This window comes from Rhincodon typus, chromosome 3 (genome assembly GCF_021869965.1).
Source record: "Rhincodon typus isolate 14 chromosome 3, sRhiTyp1.1, whole genome shotgun sequence".
Taxonomy (NCBI): Eukaryota; Metazoa; Chordata; class Chondrichthyes; order Orectolobiformes; family Rhincodontidae; genus Rhincodon; species Rhincodon typus.
The window spans coordinates 11609791-11627421 of record NC_063334.1 but is presented as its reverse complement, the minus strand read 5'-3'; the positions used below and the strand labels follow the sequence as shown (position 1 = coordinate 11627421).

At 40.6% G+C, this 17631-nt stretch overlaps 1 protein-coding gene across 5 annotated transcripts in view; it reads right to left on the bottom strand.

The window, feature by feature from the left end:
* The window catches only part of kank1a (KN motif and ankyrin repeat domains 1a), a 238018-nt gene extending 220980 nt beyond the window's left edge, over positions 1 to 17038 (bottom strand). For 2 of the 5 annotated variants that reach the window (XM_048594924.1, XM_048594927.1), the window contains exons 1-2: positions 16914 to 17036; positions 16315 to 16498 (exon numbers count right to left, since the gene is read on the bottom strand). The gene's annotated coding sequence lies outside the window, so the exon portion shown is untranslated. Of the gene's footprint in view, positions 1 to 16310; positions 16499 to 16913 lie in introns of all 5 variants that reach the window. The other 3 variants (XM_048594928.1, XM_048594925.1, XM_048594926.1) reach the window with 3 other exon arrangements.
* Positions 17039 to 17631: the final 593 nt, after the last annotated feature.

Sequence of the window (17631 nt, the reverse complement as noted above, 5' to 3'; positions counted from 1 at the left end):
CAGACACACAGACACACAGACACACAGACACACAGACACACAGACACGAACTTGGGTTGAAACATTTGAAATGGGGATGAAAAATCACTCAACAGGTCTGAGAATACAGAGGGCAGCCAGTGCACTTTACCATGAACTTGGGATACCATAAACTTCCGAATGCAGAACAGATCTAATTGCTTCTACTTCTAAGTGAGGTGGATTTAATTACTTCACTGTCATTTTAACCATCCTTTCCTTTTCAAAATCCAACTTTTCAAATTCCACAAACTACTCATAACAACCAAATTAGTTTTACTGATGACATTCGTGTTGACAAAAGCAGTTTCCTTCACTACCTGCTTCGCTCAATGCCCAATCTGCATTTTGACATGGGGATCACATCAGCTGAAACACAGGGCTCAATGACAGTGAAGTTAATTTGTCCTGAAGGCAGAAAACTGGAAGTAATTTTCCCTAACAAGCAAAGATTTCAGTAATTTTAAGATGGCTTAAGATATGAAAAGGTCACAGTTAAAAAGTTTATTTTGGATGCTCAGCTAGTACTGTACACAGAAATCACAAGGGGGTTCAAATGAAAAAAAATGTCTACCTTCTGCAAAAACTATTAGAATGAATATCTTGGGTTCAATAGTATTGAAACGTAATTATCTTAACAAATTAATACTTACCATGTCTGGCACAAAAATTGAATTATCTGCTACTAACAAAAAAAAAAAGTCTAAACCAGAACAATTTGCATGGTGTGTTTAGCATTCAGCCAATAATTTTGTACCATCTCAAAATCAACACAATTCAAATCTTTCCTTTTCAAGTGCAGACAATTGCCCAAACCTATTCTCTACAGCTGAAGTGTTAAGGAACAGGAAATAGATCTGCATTTGAAATCATTAGAAGCTCACAAAAAAGCCTTTACTCACTTTCATTTTGGTTGTACTTTGAACACATGATTAAACAGAATAAATGAACAAAATGGTATCAGATAGCTCAGTTGGTCGGATGGCCAGTTTGCGATGAAGAGCGATGCCAACAAAAAGAGTTCAATTCCCACACTGGCTGATATAACCACGATGGACTCTTGTCCAATCACGAGGCATGTTAAACCACAAGTTGTCCATCTCTCTCTAATCACCTTCATACTATACTGCATTACACACTGATGTAAAATTCTTATGGTGAACAGATATTTCCCCCACTCCACCTTTCTCTCAGCTTCATAGAAATAACACAAGACCATTCATTCCATTGTACCAATTCTAGCACGATAGGTGGAACTACTTTATTCCATTTCACTACTCCTTCAATGTTTCTTTTCATTGTCTTTCATCTCAAATGCTTATCAACTTCACTTTTATAAAAGAATGTTTTCTCACTTGCTACTTGTGGCAAGATATTTTGTATTGAAAAAAATGTATGAAACAAAGGAACTCCACCTGATCCCACTCACCCCACATAGTTCTTGGGTGCTATAAATTGCGGATCACAGCACAAAATCTCAAACATTAAGCCATGTCACACCAACCACATTGAACTTTTCTTTTGCTAAAAAATAGCTTTACAAGTTGATGCATGGTAAGTGACTGATTGATAATTGTCTAAACAAACCTTAAAAAATGCCTTTGATAAAGTTCCCACAAAAAACTCACAAGCAAGATTCTATCTTATTATGTGCAGGTATTATCTTACGTTTAAAACCTGTTGGTGTGGGGGTGACATTTTAATGTTTTTTTCCAAGGGGAGGGGGGTAGAACGGGGTGGTGAGCAAATTTCAGAAGTAAAGGACCAAAATCGTCATGCAATATTCTAGGTGCGATCTCACTAATGCCATGTACACTTGCACCAACACTTTCGTACTTTTATACTCTATTCCTTTAGCAATAAATACCGTAAACACGAGTTTCAGGGAAAAAGAAAATTCCAAACAGTCATATAGCTGAAACAGCAAGAGACTTTTGCAATTTGAAGATACATCTTTCGTAGTGTTGGACAATGTTGCTTTTTCAAGCACTGAGGAAGAGAACACATGCCTAAGCAGCACCAAAAGTCTATAGTGTTAGGGAAATGCTGCCTGATGGCAGCTCTCTGATCGTTGCGCTGGAAGTCTGTAAATGCCAGGGTAGCAGAGAAAGAAAGCAACCAGAAAGCATCTGTCTGTCCTTCTGTACGGGGGGAAAAAAGACAGAAAAACTAAGAAAGCTTAAAAGAAAGAATTTGAACAAGACCTTAGACTGTAGAATCACTGAAATAATCAAGGGCCATCACTTTACAGAGTGTGCCATCTGTGCTAAAAATCAAAAGGAACTGCAAGACAATTTTACACACCCTTGAAATCTGGACTTCTGATCTTCAGAGTCTGGTTCACCCTGTGGGATTGTTGGCCATGGCCATCGCCATCATGGAGTCCTGGCTGACAAACATAAACACGAGAGTTATAGAGTCTCCTCATTCTAGGGACTAGCTCTGAGCAAGCTAATCAGAGTCCATCTACTGTGCATGTGTAAATCAAGGGTGACTTATTGAAGGGATACCAGCCTCCATGGAATTATTTCACTGTCCATATTCTTTTCCCACCCATGCTATGTATGTCAAACAATTTGTCTGTCTTAATAGAGAGAGAGTGTGCGCGAATTTGAATTTTTGGAGGTGGTATAGCTTAAATTGCAAAGTAATAAATTTTTAACAGAAGGATTTCTAATTTAAGTGTGTTACAATAAAGAACGTTATTTTCTGTTAATGTCAAATGCTGGTAAGAATGCTCTTTATTTAACCTATTTTTCTAATTAACCTGTTCAGAGATGTTATTTCAGACTTCTGGAGCAGTTGGGACTTGAACCCAGGCCTCTTGCTCCAGGGGTAGGGACACTGCCTGTCATAAGAGGGCTCCTGCTGGGAAGAATTAGTTTTTGTCCTTAATGGCAGTCAGGCAGGCAGGCAAACACTGATCATGTCAGTCTCATTGAGATTTTCTCCATTTTGGAATAGCTTATGCAAGAGTGGGACACGATCATAAGCACTTAACTCTTCCCAGATAAATCATAACAAGATGAATAATTAATAAAAATAACCATTAAAAATGCAAAACAGAGAAGAGGTGATTGTGCTACGATATTGTCACGAGACCAGTGGACTGAAATCTGAGCTAATACTCTGGCAGGCATGAGTTCAATTCTCACGACCGCAGATTGCTGATGCTCGAGTTCTATTAATTTATAATTTGTAAAATGAAGCTAATTGTCAATGAATAAAAAAAAAAAAAACTTCTTTTGCCCTTTTGGTTACAAAAGTGAGTTATAGAGTGTGAAAGACCATGCTGCAGGTTCTGAGCACTAGGGAAGAGTATGGGGCCAAGGACAGAAGGTGTTAGGTTCACATCTGGTGGGGCTCATTCTGAGCTGGCCTCAGTATAATTCACACAAACATGGGGTCAGAAACTGGTTGTCTTCCATCCTGATTTGTGGTCTGGGCTGGGAAGGGAGAAGGAGGTTGGCTAGGTGTCTTACTCACAGTCAGGTACTCACTTAACCAGTTGTCCCATTGTTGCAAACTGATGTTCTTCAAGACCTCTCGGTCTCTCCCTTCACAATCATTTGCTAAGATCACAGCGTCTGTCTCTCCTGTTAACACTTCCCACCTTCAATAAAACAAAATTCTGCCATTTTGCTGCTGATGGAAGCTGATCAACTTCAGTAGACAGTTGGTCTATCATTGACAAAAATGCTGACTGCAATATTAGGCTATTCAGTCCCTTGAGCCTGCTTTGCCATTCTATACCATGGCCAGTCATCTAACTGGCATCAAACACATTCCATCCTGGAGTCTGTTCACAAGTCAATTTATGCACAAGTTTGAACAGATTGCAGGATAATATAAAAGTTGCCTTTTGTAAGTACAGAAAACGTTCACATCCCAGCTCTTTAAGATGACACTCTGTACAGGAGTCCATTCATAAGTACAAGCATTGGTAAGTTGGAAGTTTATAAATTGGAGACATCCTGTACATCAAAGCCATTTTCCAACACATCCTAAATCCTTTGATGTCATTGGTGCATACTAATCTATTGACATGTGTCTTGAACATTCTCCATGACTGAGATTCCACAGGCCTTTGTGTTACAGAATTTCTACAGCTTTACCATCAAGTGAAGAAATTCCTCATCTCATTTCCCCACTGTACACCCCTTATTGTGAGGCTGTCCCCCTGGTTTTAGGGCCGCAGCATGAGAAACATGTTTCTTGCATCTACCCTGTCACACCTTTAAAAGAATTTTCTAAATTTCAATGAAATCACTGCACATTCTCCTGAATGAGAGAATGTAGGCCCTGCCTCTTCAATCTCTCCTCGTAAGACAGTTGCACCACTCCCTCAATGATGATACAACTTTCCTTAGGCAAGGGGACTAACGCTGCACATGACACTCCTGGTACTGTCTCACTGGGATTAGATACAGATAAAGCAAGACATCTTTACTCCTGTACTCAAATCTTCTTGTAAGAAAGATCAAATGGATCATTCGCCTTCGAGTTACTTGCTGAACCTGTTTGTTAGCTGTTAGTGATGCATGAACAAGGACACCAGTGTCCTTTTAGAACAGTTCCCAATCTCTCACCATTTAAGAAATATCGCACACTTGTTCTTCCTATCAGAGTGGATAACTTCATAACGATCGGCATGATGTTACATCGGGTACATCGCTGTCCATTCACTCAGTATATCCAAATTCTCCTGAAGCTTCTTTGTATCATTCTCACTCACACCCAGTTTTGTCTCAACTGTACACGTGGAGATATTCCATTGGGTTCCTACATCCAAATCATAGGTTGCAAATTGCTGAGGCCCAAGCACGAATCTTCGTGGTACCCCACTAGTCACTGTCTGCCAATCTGAAATAACTGCACAGAGGCTGGTATCCTGTCACCGAGTCACCCTTTATTCACAAGTGCACAGTACGTGGACTCTGACCAGCAGCTCAGAGCCAGTCCCTAGAATGGAGAGAACTTCTGAATCTCCTGATTATATCTGTTAACCAGGGCTCCCTGATTGGCCCAGGTTAACAATCCCAGTCAAGGATCTCGGTCAATGAGATCCACTTGACCCTCATTCCAATCACTACAGGCTCTTACTAATTTAGTTACATTAACCAATATATTACTTCCTCATCTCATGTGCTCTAATTAAAGTCTAATAAATTAAGTTATTAAAACTCAAAATACACCACATCCACTGATTCTCCTGCACCTTCTCTGACATCAGACTAGCAGATTGGTCGATCCTGGTTCTCTGCTCCCTCCTTTCCCAACCAAATATGTATTTAATTTTATGCTTGGTAAAATATTTCAAACCACTAAATCGAATGTGTCTTAAGCTCGTATTTCTGTTTCCTCAGCTGCATATAAATTACATTGATGGTACAGAAAAAAAGAAATACTTAGCACAGTAATCCTCACAGCAATTACAGGGTTGGATTTAGTTCTCTCAATCCTTTTACAAAAAAAACCCAAAATTTTCAAGTCAAAAACTTAACCTGGGAACACAGCGGGTTTAATATTAAACCATATTTATTAAGCCATTTATAAGAGAGGCTGGCTGAAATGGTGGTAGAGTTGAAGATGAAATTCGACATTCACAATATAAAATGCCCAAGTAAATATCAATTATTGTAGTATAAATGAATTAAACTTAATACTGGAACGATTTACATAAGAATTAGGAGAAGGAGTAGGTCATTCAGCCCCTCAAACTTCCTCTACCACTTGATGATCATGTCAGCCTCAACTCCACTTTCCTATCCACTCCCCCATAACCCTTTAACCCATTCCTCATTAAAAATCTGTCCATCTCCTCCTTAAATTTACTCAATGTCCCACCATCCACTGCAATCTGGGGTGGTGAATTCCACAGATTCACGACCCTTTAAGAGAAGTAATTTTTCTTCATCTGTCTTTTAAATCTGCTCCATTTTATCCTAAAATTGATGATCTCTCATTCTAGATTTCCCCATGAGGGAACATCCTTTCTACGTCTACTTTGTCAATCCCCTTCAACATCTTATATACCTCAACTAGATATCCACTCATTCTTCTAAATTCCCAAGAGTATAGGCCTAAAGTGCTACATTTCTCTTCATATAATAAACCCCTGTAGTGACTGGGACCATGGCCAGGTGGATCGCATTGACAAATTCCTTGATTGGGGTTGCTAACCTGGGCTAATAAGGGAGCCCTGGCTGACAGGTATAAACAGGAGATTCAAAAGGTCTCCTCAGGCTAGGGTCTGGCTTTGAACTGGCTGGTCAGAGCCCATATATGGTGCACATGTAAATAAATTATGACTTGGTGACAGGATACTGGCCTCTATGCAGTTATTTCACTTCTCGTCTCTAGAATCTAGTGAACCTTCTCTGAACTTCCTGCAATACAACAACATCCCTCAATAAGTAAGGGGACCACAGTTGTACACAACACTTCAAGTGCTGTCTCAATAATGTGTTATACAGTTGCAGTAACAGTTCTTACTCTTATTCTCTATTCCTCTAGCAATAAATGCCAAAATTCCGTTTAGGCTAACTGTTGAAAATTACTGAAAATTGAATAAATGAATTTTAAATGAAAATAAATTATACACATTTATTTGGGGAGGTGGATGTTAGCAATGATGAACTACTGAGTGGGATACCTCAGGACACAAAGATTTACCATTTCTGCTGGCAACTTACATTGCAATTTACACAATATTACTGGATTCAGGAAAATTGATGCAGTAAAACTGTTCCACTGTACTAAATCAGGAAAACCACTGGGAAAACTAAAGAGGGGTCAGACATTTCAGAATCAATTGAACAAAAGGCGAGCCAGGTAGCAGAGCAATAATGGGCTAAATTCATTGTGCATAGCATTGATCATACTAAGACGTGACATATAGAGAGTTATAGAGCCATCTCGTCCACGCCGACCAGATATCCTAAAATAATCTAGTTCCATTTGCCTTCATTGGGCCCATATCCCTCTGAAATCTTCCTAACCATTTACCAATCCAGATGCCTTTTAAATGTTGTCATTGTACTAGCCTCCATCACCTCCTCTGGCAGCTCATTCCATTCACACACCACCCTCTGTGTTGCCCCTGAGGTCCCTTTTAAATCTTTCCCCTCTCCCCTCTTAAACCTACGCTCTCTAGGTTTTGGACTCCCCCACCCCAGGGAAGAGACATCGGCTATTCATCCTATCCATGCCCCTCATGATTTAATAAACCTCTATAAAGGTCACCCCTCAGCATCCGACGCATCAGGGAAAATAGCTCCTGCCTATTCAGCTTTCCCTAAAGCTCAAACCCTCCAACCCTGGCAACATCCTTATAAAACTTTTCTGAACCCTTTTTGAACGCTTCCTATAGCGGGGAGACCAGAATTACACACAGTATTCCAGAATTGGCGTAACCAATGTCCTGTACAGATGCAACATGACCTCCCAACTCCTATACTCAATGCACTAACCAATAAAGGTAAGCGTACCAAATGCTTTCTTCATTATCCAGTCTACCTGGGACTCCACTTTCAAGGAACTATGAACCTACACTCCAAGGTCTTTTAGTGCAGCAACACTCCCCAGAACATTACCATTATGTGTGTAAGTCCTGCCCTGATCTCCCTTTCCAAAATACAGCACCTCATTTATCAAAATTAAATATACATTCTCCATAACTGGTGAGAAAATGAAGGATAAATCCAAGATACACAGGATACAAACTGGAGAAAATCCTGACAAAAATTCTTTGGCTGTCTGTACAGAATTGAGATCTGGTTACTAAGAAAAACTTACATCATTTGAACACTGGAGACAGAAACTACAGGTTAAGAATCATAGAATCCCTACAGCGTGAAACAGGCTATTCAGCCACATCGAACTTCCGAACAGCATCACACCCAGACGGAGCCCCTACCCTATCCCTGGATAAACCGTAGCACCTGGAGAAAAATTAGCTTTCATTAATAGAGGGATTGAGTTCAAGAGCCGTGAAGTTACGCTCCAGCTATACAAAAGCCTGGTTCGGCCACATCTGGAGTATTGTGTCCAGTTCTGGTCACCTCATTACAGGAAAGATGTGGAAGCGTTGGAAAAGGTGCAGAGGAGATTTACCAGGATGTTGCCTGGAATGGCGGGAAGGTCTTACGAGGAAAGGTTGAGAGCGCTAGGGCTTTTCTCTTTAGAACGACGAAGGATGAGAGGTGACTTGATAGAGGTGTACAAAATGATCAAAGGTATAGATAAAGTAGACAGCCAGAGACTTTTTCCTAGGGTGGAGGTAGCTTTTACAAGGGGACATAGTTTTAAAGTGAAAGGAGGTAGGTGTCGGAGAGATGTCAGAGGTAGGCTCTTTACTCAGAGAGTGGTCGGATCGTGGAATGCATTGCCGGAGAGGGTAGTGAGTCGGCCTCATTAGGGGCATTTAAGCGGCTATTAGATAGGCATATGGATGATAGTATAAGGTAGCGGTGGAGGTTAGATAGACCTTAGGTTTCGGGTAAAAGTTCGGCACAACATTGTGGGCCGAAGGGCCTGTACTGTGCTGTACTGTTCTATGTTCCATGAAACCCACACAGACACAGGGACAACACGCAAACTCCACACAGACAGTCACCCAAGGCTGGAATTGAACCTGGGTCCCCGACACCATGAGGCAGCCCTGCAAACTGCTGAGCCACTGTGCCACCCAGTCAGTATCTAGTGCTTCATGCCTAAATCTGAAAAGACTTGCCAAATGGGAAGTTCCTGAGGAGTGTTATGGAACAGAGGGACCTAGGAGTACATGTATATAGTTCGTTGAAAGCAGCATCACAGTTGGACAGGGTGGTGAAGACGGCATTTAGCATGCTGGCCTTCATTGGTCAAGGCATTGGGTACAGGAGTTGGGATGTTATGTTACAGTTGTACAAGTCATTGGTGAGGCCGCACTTGGAGTATTGATAGGAAAGACATGGTTAAACTGGAAAGTGTGCAAAGAAGATTTACGAGGATGTTGCCAGGACCAACAGGCCCGAGTGATAGGGAGAGGGTGACCAGGATAGGACTATTCTTTGGTACGTAGGAGAATGAGGGGTAACCATATCGAAGTGTATTAAATCATGAGGGGCATTGATAGGTGAGTGCATATATTCTTTTTCCTCGGGATGGAGAATTGAAAACTGGAGGGCATAGGTTTAAGGTGAGAGGGTAAAGATTTAAGAAGGACTTGAGAGTGATGCGTATATGGAATGGGCTGCCGGAGAAAGTGGTTGAGGCGGGTACAACAGTGACAGTTAGGAAGCATTTGGACAGGTACATGGATGGGAAGAGTTTAGAGGAATATGGACCAAATATGGGCAGTTGGGACTAGCTGAGTGGACAGCATGGACCAGTTTGGGCCAAAGGGCCTGTTTCCATGCTGTGTTATTCTATGATTCTATGACTGCAAAAATAGGCTTTTTAAAAAAGGTTGGAGCATCGAAGGTGATTTTATAGAGGTAATAGAAAGTACATTCAAAGTTAGCTTAAATTAAATTGCAAAAGGAGAACAAAAATGGTAGGACATCCATTATACAGAGTAAACATACATTGTAGAAAAGATGAAATGCTGAATTTTTAAACAAACCCTACAGTATACTGAAGATTTTCACATTTTTCCATATTGAAAGACTAAGGTAGGCTAAATTGTCTTTTGAATCATGTTTTGTTTCACAAAATAAAAAGTAGAAAACAAAGAAAACTAGGAAAGGAAAATTGTTTATGTTGACGTTTTTGACTTCAGCTCAATTCATCAAAAATCTCAGGTCCAGTGACCTTTGTTCAGGCTGGTCTTCTGAGGAAGGGTCACTGGATTCAAAATGTTAACTTTGCTTTCTTTCTGTAGATGCTGCCACACCTGCCAAGTTTCTCCAGCAATTTCTGTAGTTTGTTTCAGATCTACATCATCCACAGTTCTTTGTTTTATCTCATCATCATTCTCCCACATTTGAGGGAATTATTGATCATAGACAGTAACAAGTTAAAGAATAGCCAGAATAACATTATAATTATAATTCAAATGCTGGCAAAAATCCAATAGTCATTCTTAAGATTATACAACAAGCAAATATCGCAACAAAACAAAAGCCACAATTTAAATTATTTCTTAAAATTTAGCAAACTCTGTGTCAGGTAGTAGCAACAAACTACTTAACTTAATCAATGTGATTTTTATTTGATGTTTTAAAAGTATTTCAGGTGTCCTTGCTCAACTCCATTGGAATTTTCCAGTTCCTCTGCTAAAGACCGCTTGCTACTCACTATCAGACTGTCTATAATTTTCTCCAGTTAAATATTGGAAATATAAAATTTGATATATAATCCTATTAGAAACTTGTCATCTATTTCATCCTTCACAGTTCCTGTCAGAACTGTGCTCATCACGGCTTAGCAAAACATCCACCCTCCAATCATTGCTGAAAACTACTTCTGACCATTTCTGTACCCTGCCTTCATTCGTACTTCAGCCATCTGCCACCAAATCCATTATTCATGCTGTTAAATCTCCAGTTTCTCCTAGCCAGTTTGAGTTCCCTTATAACCTCGCACCATTCATGTAATTTGTCCATATTCTGAAGAACCTAGAATCATATAGTACAACTGAGGCCCTTCAGCCCATCGAGTCTGAACTGCCAAAAATAATTACCTACACGACTCCCACTTTCCCACACTAGGCCCATAGCCATGAGTATTGTGATGTTTCAGATGTTCATCCAAGTACTTTCTCAAAGTTGTGTGTTTTCCTGCTTCATCTCTCTCCCAGTCAGTACATTCCAGACCCCAGCCACCCTCTGGCTGAAAAGGTTACCCCCCCAGATTCCCTCTAAACCTCGTTCTTTTAACTTTGAAAAAAGCATCTAACAAAAGGGGCATAATTTTAATCAACCTTCTCAGAGATGTTATAACACACCTGCGGAACAGATGGTACTTGGGAAAAAAAACCAAAAGAACTGCGGATGCTGTAAATCAGGAACAAAAACAAAGTTGCTGGAAAAGCTCAGCAGGTCTGGCAGCATCTGTGAAGGAGAAAACAGAGAGTTAATGTTTCGGGTCCTCAGAACCTCAGACAGTACTTGAACCCTGGCCTCCTAGATCACAGGTAGGGCAATACCACCATGTCACAAGAGCCTTGTCTCCTTGTTACTGACCCTTTGACTAAGGGGAACTGCTGCTTTCTATTCACGCTATCATACTCCTCATATCTTGTACACCTCCCCCGTCAGCCTCCTCTGTTTTGTTTCGAGCAGTCCGAGTTTAGCCAGCTTTTCTTCATCACTGAAATGCTCCATCCCAGGCAACATCCTGGTGAATCTCCTCACTATCCCCTCCAGTGCAATCACTTCCTTCCTGTAGTTCCGTGACCAGAACTACACAGAGTACTCCAGCTGTGGCCTAACCAAGGTCCTGTACAGTTATAACAACCTCCTTGTTCCCACAATCAATGCCATGATTGGTAACAGCAAGCATCCATATGCTTTCTTAACTGCCCTAACTAACCAGACCTGCCACCTTCAGGGATCTGTGGACAAGTTCCCTCAAGATCCTCAATTCCCCAAGATCCCTCTGTACCTCTGAGCTTCCTAGTATCCTGCTATTCATTGAGTACTCCCTTGTCTTGTTCCTTCTTCCAAATTACATCACCTCACATTTATCAGGGTTACTAGGTCCTATTCATCCATTAGCCCTTTCCTCATTGATCTGGTCTCTCAGTACTTCTAATTTTCAAATTATCCTGGTCACAATTGAAATAATGCACATCATAGCTGGAACCTCTGGTCAACATCAGTCCCTGCCTTCCTGTCCTCATGAACATCATTGCCGACAATTCTGCTAACTGATGAAAATCCACAAATGAGTTGAAACCATCCACACTGTAACATATTCAACCACCCCACAATGACATTTTTCAACCCACCCACTGCCCACTTTCCACTTTGGTATGAAGCAGCCTTCCTAAGCAAGATCCACCAGCAGATATCCTTTGTATCAAGGAATGGGAAACACAGGAAGTCACAAACAGGTTCCTTGTGAGGAACTCCATCCGTTAAATGGTGGACTTTGAACTATCATATCAAAAGTGATTGTTGTCAAACAGGCTCAGTTCAACCCTGCAGAGCCAACCTCCACTGCTGGGACCATCATGCAAACCCCTTTACACTTGTGGAAAAACATTAACAATACTATACGTGATTGAGGACCGTCCTCCCTCAAACAAAGGATCAGAGAAGTCATCTTAAACTCAGCAAATGAGGAGACCATTGTTTGGCTTCAGTGATTTGCATTCACCAAGTAAACAACCTTGTGCAAGCTGAACTACAATGTCTCCAGAGCCAATGACTTTATATTCAATTTCTCATCCTTGGTGATCAAACCTCTCCATGTCTTCGGCCCTTCCTACCTCAAAACCACTCAATCCTACACAATATTTGATAAACTTTAATTTCCTCCAACTCTGGAGTTTGTGTTTTTCCCATTTTCCCCTTTGTTCCCAATATTGGCAGTTGCAGCATCAGCTGTCTGAGTCCTGCAATCTTGAAATGCCTCCCTAAACCTTCTTTCACTCCAGCTCACTGCCCAGAGAAAAGAAATAGCTTTTGGTCACCTGTCCTAACATTTCCTTCTTTGACTCGGTGACATTTTTCCCCTCCCCAATTATTAACCAGAGAAGGCACGTCAACATTGTATTACTTTAAAAGACAAGTTATTAGTTGTGAAAAAGGCAAAGAAACCTTCACGAAGCTTAGCTAAAACACATTCCAAGCAAGAGATACACTCTCAGATATACCAAGCAGGAGTAGTATGAATTTCAGTAATTTCATAGATTAGTGCTAAGACATACTCACGAGAAGCAAATCTACAAAAGCAAAATATTCCATCCTTTCATCAAGCTGGTTAAGAGATTAAAATTCCAAGAAGCTTAGTGTTCCACTCACCTTTCAGAATTCCAACAACCTCAGCCTATTCTCTTACTGAGCTGACATCTGTAAAGTGAACTGCAGCGTTATGGTTAAGTGAAATAAAACAGCATAAAAGAGGTCAAGATTGGCATTCTGTCAAATTCAGAAAAGGGGTTATCAAATTTGAGGTTATTAAAATGTCTGAGTCTGTAAGGCTTTGCATTGATGAGGAAATATGGTTTCTCAGACAGATTGTTAGGTTAAAGGATATAGGAACTCGGGAAGAGAAGTAGGCCATCCAGCCCCTTGAACCTGTTCCACCATTCAATAAGATCATGGCTGATCTGTGGCCTAACTCCACATACCTGCCCTTGGCCCATATTCTGAAGACCTTTGCTTAACAAAAATGTATCTATGGCAGAATTAAAATTAACAACTGATTTTGCATCTGCTGCTGTTTGTAAAAGAGAGTTCCAAATCTCTCCCACCCTTTGTGTGTAGAAGTGCTTCCTAACATCTCTCCTGAATGGTCTGGCCCTCATTCTCAGGCTATGCCCCTTAGTTTTCCAATCCCCAACCAGTGTAAATAGTTTATCTTTATCCAAGCTGTCTTTTCCAGTTAAAATCTTGAAGTCTTTAATCAAATCACCCCTTAAATCTTCCAAATTCTACAGAAAACAGGTCTAATTTATATAATCCCTCCTCCTAACTTAACCATTGAAGTCTGGGTATCATTCTTTTAGTCCTTCAAAGCAAATAAAGAAAAAAAAGCAAGATCAAGACAAACTAACTCTGGAGCAGAACTGGTTTCTTGAAGCCAACTGTCTCTCACGCACCTAACTACCCTTTTTCCTAATTATTCCAATGGAGTAAAACAGGCTCAGATTTGTATGTCACTCCACACAAAAGAAATTACAACCCAGTTAATCAGATTTTAGGTGTTGGCAGGAGGATGAAAGTTGTCATTCTAAATCAGTTCTATACATTTTCATATACCAACCTAAACATCCAGAATAGGCATATTCTGGCTTCATACCTCATTAATGAGGCAGTACCCAATAATGCAATCACAAATCCCTAGATTGCGCACCCTTTCTTCAAAAGTATAGTCTACCAACTCAAAGTCACATGTGCTACCATCTAATCTAATCAATACAAAACTCTTATTCATTGAGAGCTGGAAATGAGTGAGCCTATATCAACTTATTACCTTTACAACCTAAATTAATTTATCTCTTTGCAATTCTGAGCTGGAGATAAACCTAGGTTTCGGGGAAGAAAACAGTTTACTATAAAAATAGACTTCATGCTAGTCACAGAATCTGATAAATTCAGAGCTTCTTGATGATTTTGCCTTGTGGAATTATAACTAGGAAGCTCTACTCATGAAACAATTTCAGTTTTGAAGTAGTGAATAATAGATAGGATCTTAACCCAGATTCTGTGATTCTCAACTATTGTACGTATAAGATACCCAATAGGTGTACATTACACAGCAGCAATCTAATCAGGGAATTCAGACAATGTAACTAGTACAGCAAATGGAGTGCAATTTGCTAATCATCTAGACTCAAACTGAGTTACTTAATTCTCTACAGTCTCTTACAAAATAAAACAAGCAAAGCAAAAGAAACTTCAGAGTCAACAAGAGATAGTAGGAACTGCAGATGCTGGAGAATCCGAGACAACAAGGTGCAGGGCTGGATGAACACAGCAGGCCAAGCAGCATCATAGGAGCAGAGAGGCTGACGTTTCTGCCAGAGTCAACAACATCACTTTAGATGGCTACAAAGGATTCACCACTTTACACACACAATAAGAAATATATTGTGGATTGCAGAATTATAAATTACTCATGTTGCAATTCCTCATTACTTATTTACACCTTGTGCTTTTCATAAGTTATACAGTTGACACCCATTTGCTTTTTTGTAAGTTATGCTCAACACATATCCATTTACTGCCCAAATGATTAACCTCCACAATATCAGCTGTTTCCTTTTCAATCCGTTGGAGGTGGCCTCTGTATCGTGACAAACATTTCCAGTGATCATTGGCAGGGGGGACAAAAAGCAGCAAAATCCATGAATTATCACCATAATTTTGCTATAATTAGAAGGCTTGCCTACCTGCAAAAACTTGCTCCATTAAAAAGGGCAAAACAATTTCACAACATTAAATAAACAAAACCTCTCATTAACAAGGAAAAGTTAGAAATTGACCACAACTGCCTTTTTAGAAAAAAAAGTCAGTCAATCAAGATCTCCTACCACTAGTGTGTAAACATGCAAAATATCACAGGAATAATAAGTCTGTTAAAAGAACCGTAAAATCCAAAACAAAAGCAAATAAGAAGTCACCAGACTTCCCTCCAAATATTCATGGAATTACAACCTCTTTTTAAATAACAACACAAATGTTTCCCAAATGAAAATACATGGATATTCCCCCCGCCACCCAATGCATATCCAATTGTGCAGTTCTTTGTTGAATATTATAAGTGGTTTTAATTTTTCTGCTATGTTAGGAGATGAGACTCATATAGAAACGAGTGTATTATAGGATTCTGAGATAGTAGGAACTGCAGATGCTGGAGAATCCGAGACAAGGTGCAGAGCTGGATGAACACAGCAGGCCAAGCAGCATCATAGGAGCAGAAAGGCTGACGTTTTGGGCCTAGACCCTTCATCAGAAATTATAGGATTCTAATGGGAGAATCTAAGACCAGAGGGCATAGTCTCAGAATGAAGGGGTGCCATTTTAAGACTGAGATGAGGAGGAATTTCTTCTATCAGAGGGTTGAGAGTCTTTGGAACTCCTTGCCACAGAGAACTGTAGGGGCAGAGTCCCTGTGTATATTTAAGGCTGAGACAGATAAATAAATAATCTATCAGTAGGGGAATCAAGGGTTATGGGGAAAGGGCAGGAAAGTGGACATGAGGAATATCAGATCAGCCATGATCCCATTGAAAGGTTCAAGAGCTGAACAGCTGACTCCTGTTCCTAGTTATTATGGTCTTACAACAGGTCTCCCATTTCCAGCAAAGATGGGGGGGTGGGGGGAGAATTGTCTCTTTTGGAATGTTGTTAACTTTTAGAATTCTCTACTGCAGGCAGCCCTGGAGCCAGTGTCATTGAATATATCCAAAAGTGGTTGTGATCTATCAGGGGGTGAAAGATTACTGGGGGCAAAGAAGAAAGTGGAGTTAGGGCCAGATCTTACAGGATATCAGAGCAAGCTCGAGGGGCCGAACGGCCTGCTCCTGCTATTTCTTATGGTCTTATTATCCCAAGCGCAACAAAACATCGACAGTTGGCAATTTTTCAACAAAAAAAAATTAAGGATTGGGGAATTAACGAGAGGAGCCATAGTACCTACGAGATCAAACTTCAAACATATTGCATTTTCTCGCCTGGTTCCGAGTGAAACACTGGTTTCCCGGTAATAGGACACCCCTGGAGAGGAGAATGTTAACAAGTTCGTTGTCGTTGCTTTGTCACTGGGACGTGTTCTCGTTCACATCAACCAGCTTCTCCCACCAGGAATATTCATGGATCCTGCTCTAGAGAATTAAAATAAAAACCTCAACTCTTCAGCTTCGAACTCCAAGTGAAGATGAAGTTCTTGTTTTTTAATTAAAAAACAGTCACTCAAACACAGAAATACACACACACACACACACATACACACACACACACACACACACACACACACACACACACACTGTACATTGCACGCACCCCCCGCTACATTTCACTTTCAAGACTGGGACACATTGTTTCATTAGTGAAGGAGCTAAGCAGCTCAGTAAATACTACACAAAACTAACTTTATCAAACCAAAACACAACTTTATCCAGCTACATAAGCAAAATAAAAATCCCTTACTTCACACCCTCGCCCAAACATGCTGACTTCCACTGTAAAAGGAAAGCAACAAAACACCAGGGAGTGCAATACCTTTCTCCAGAAACTTACCAACAACTTTCCGAAACCAGCCAACTCCCTCCCTCCTAACAAAAAGCGAAGAACAGCTTTCTCCGAGAGGGCAGTACGGCTTCATTCATTCCTGCATTCTCTCTCAGCCTCCTCCTTGTTGTAACTGAAGCCCAGAGTGAAGATCCCAGTCTTTGTACACACACAGCTGGCTGGCTCTGCGCATGCATACTGCACTGTGTTGGGGAACTGTGGGAGATGAAGTGCCTGAGGAAAGCTAAAACCTCAGCCAGTATGGAATAAACTTGCGATATTGTCCTGTAGAATACATGCACAGCCAGTTTAATTGTCTTTGCCAGTAGCAGGAAGGAAACAAAGCAACAACTTTCCACGAAAACTACAGAAGTCACACGGAGCAGCTAATATTTGAATTAATCCTAATATTGACTGGGATAAAGGTAAAGTCACCACAGTGTTACCAGTCCATAGGGCTGCTCTCTCATTAGTGTCATAGGATTGTACAGCGCAGAAACAGGACTCTCCAGGGGAGGTGATGGCTTAGTGGCATTAGTGCTAGACTGTTAATCCAGAGACCCATAATGTTCTGGGGACCTGGGTTTGAATCCCGCCACGGCAGATGGTGGAATTTGAATTCAGTAAATATCTGAAATTAAGAATCTAATGATGACCATGAATCTATTGCCATTGTCGGAGGAAACACCCATCTTGTTCACTAAAGTCCTTTAGGGAAAGAAACTGC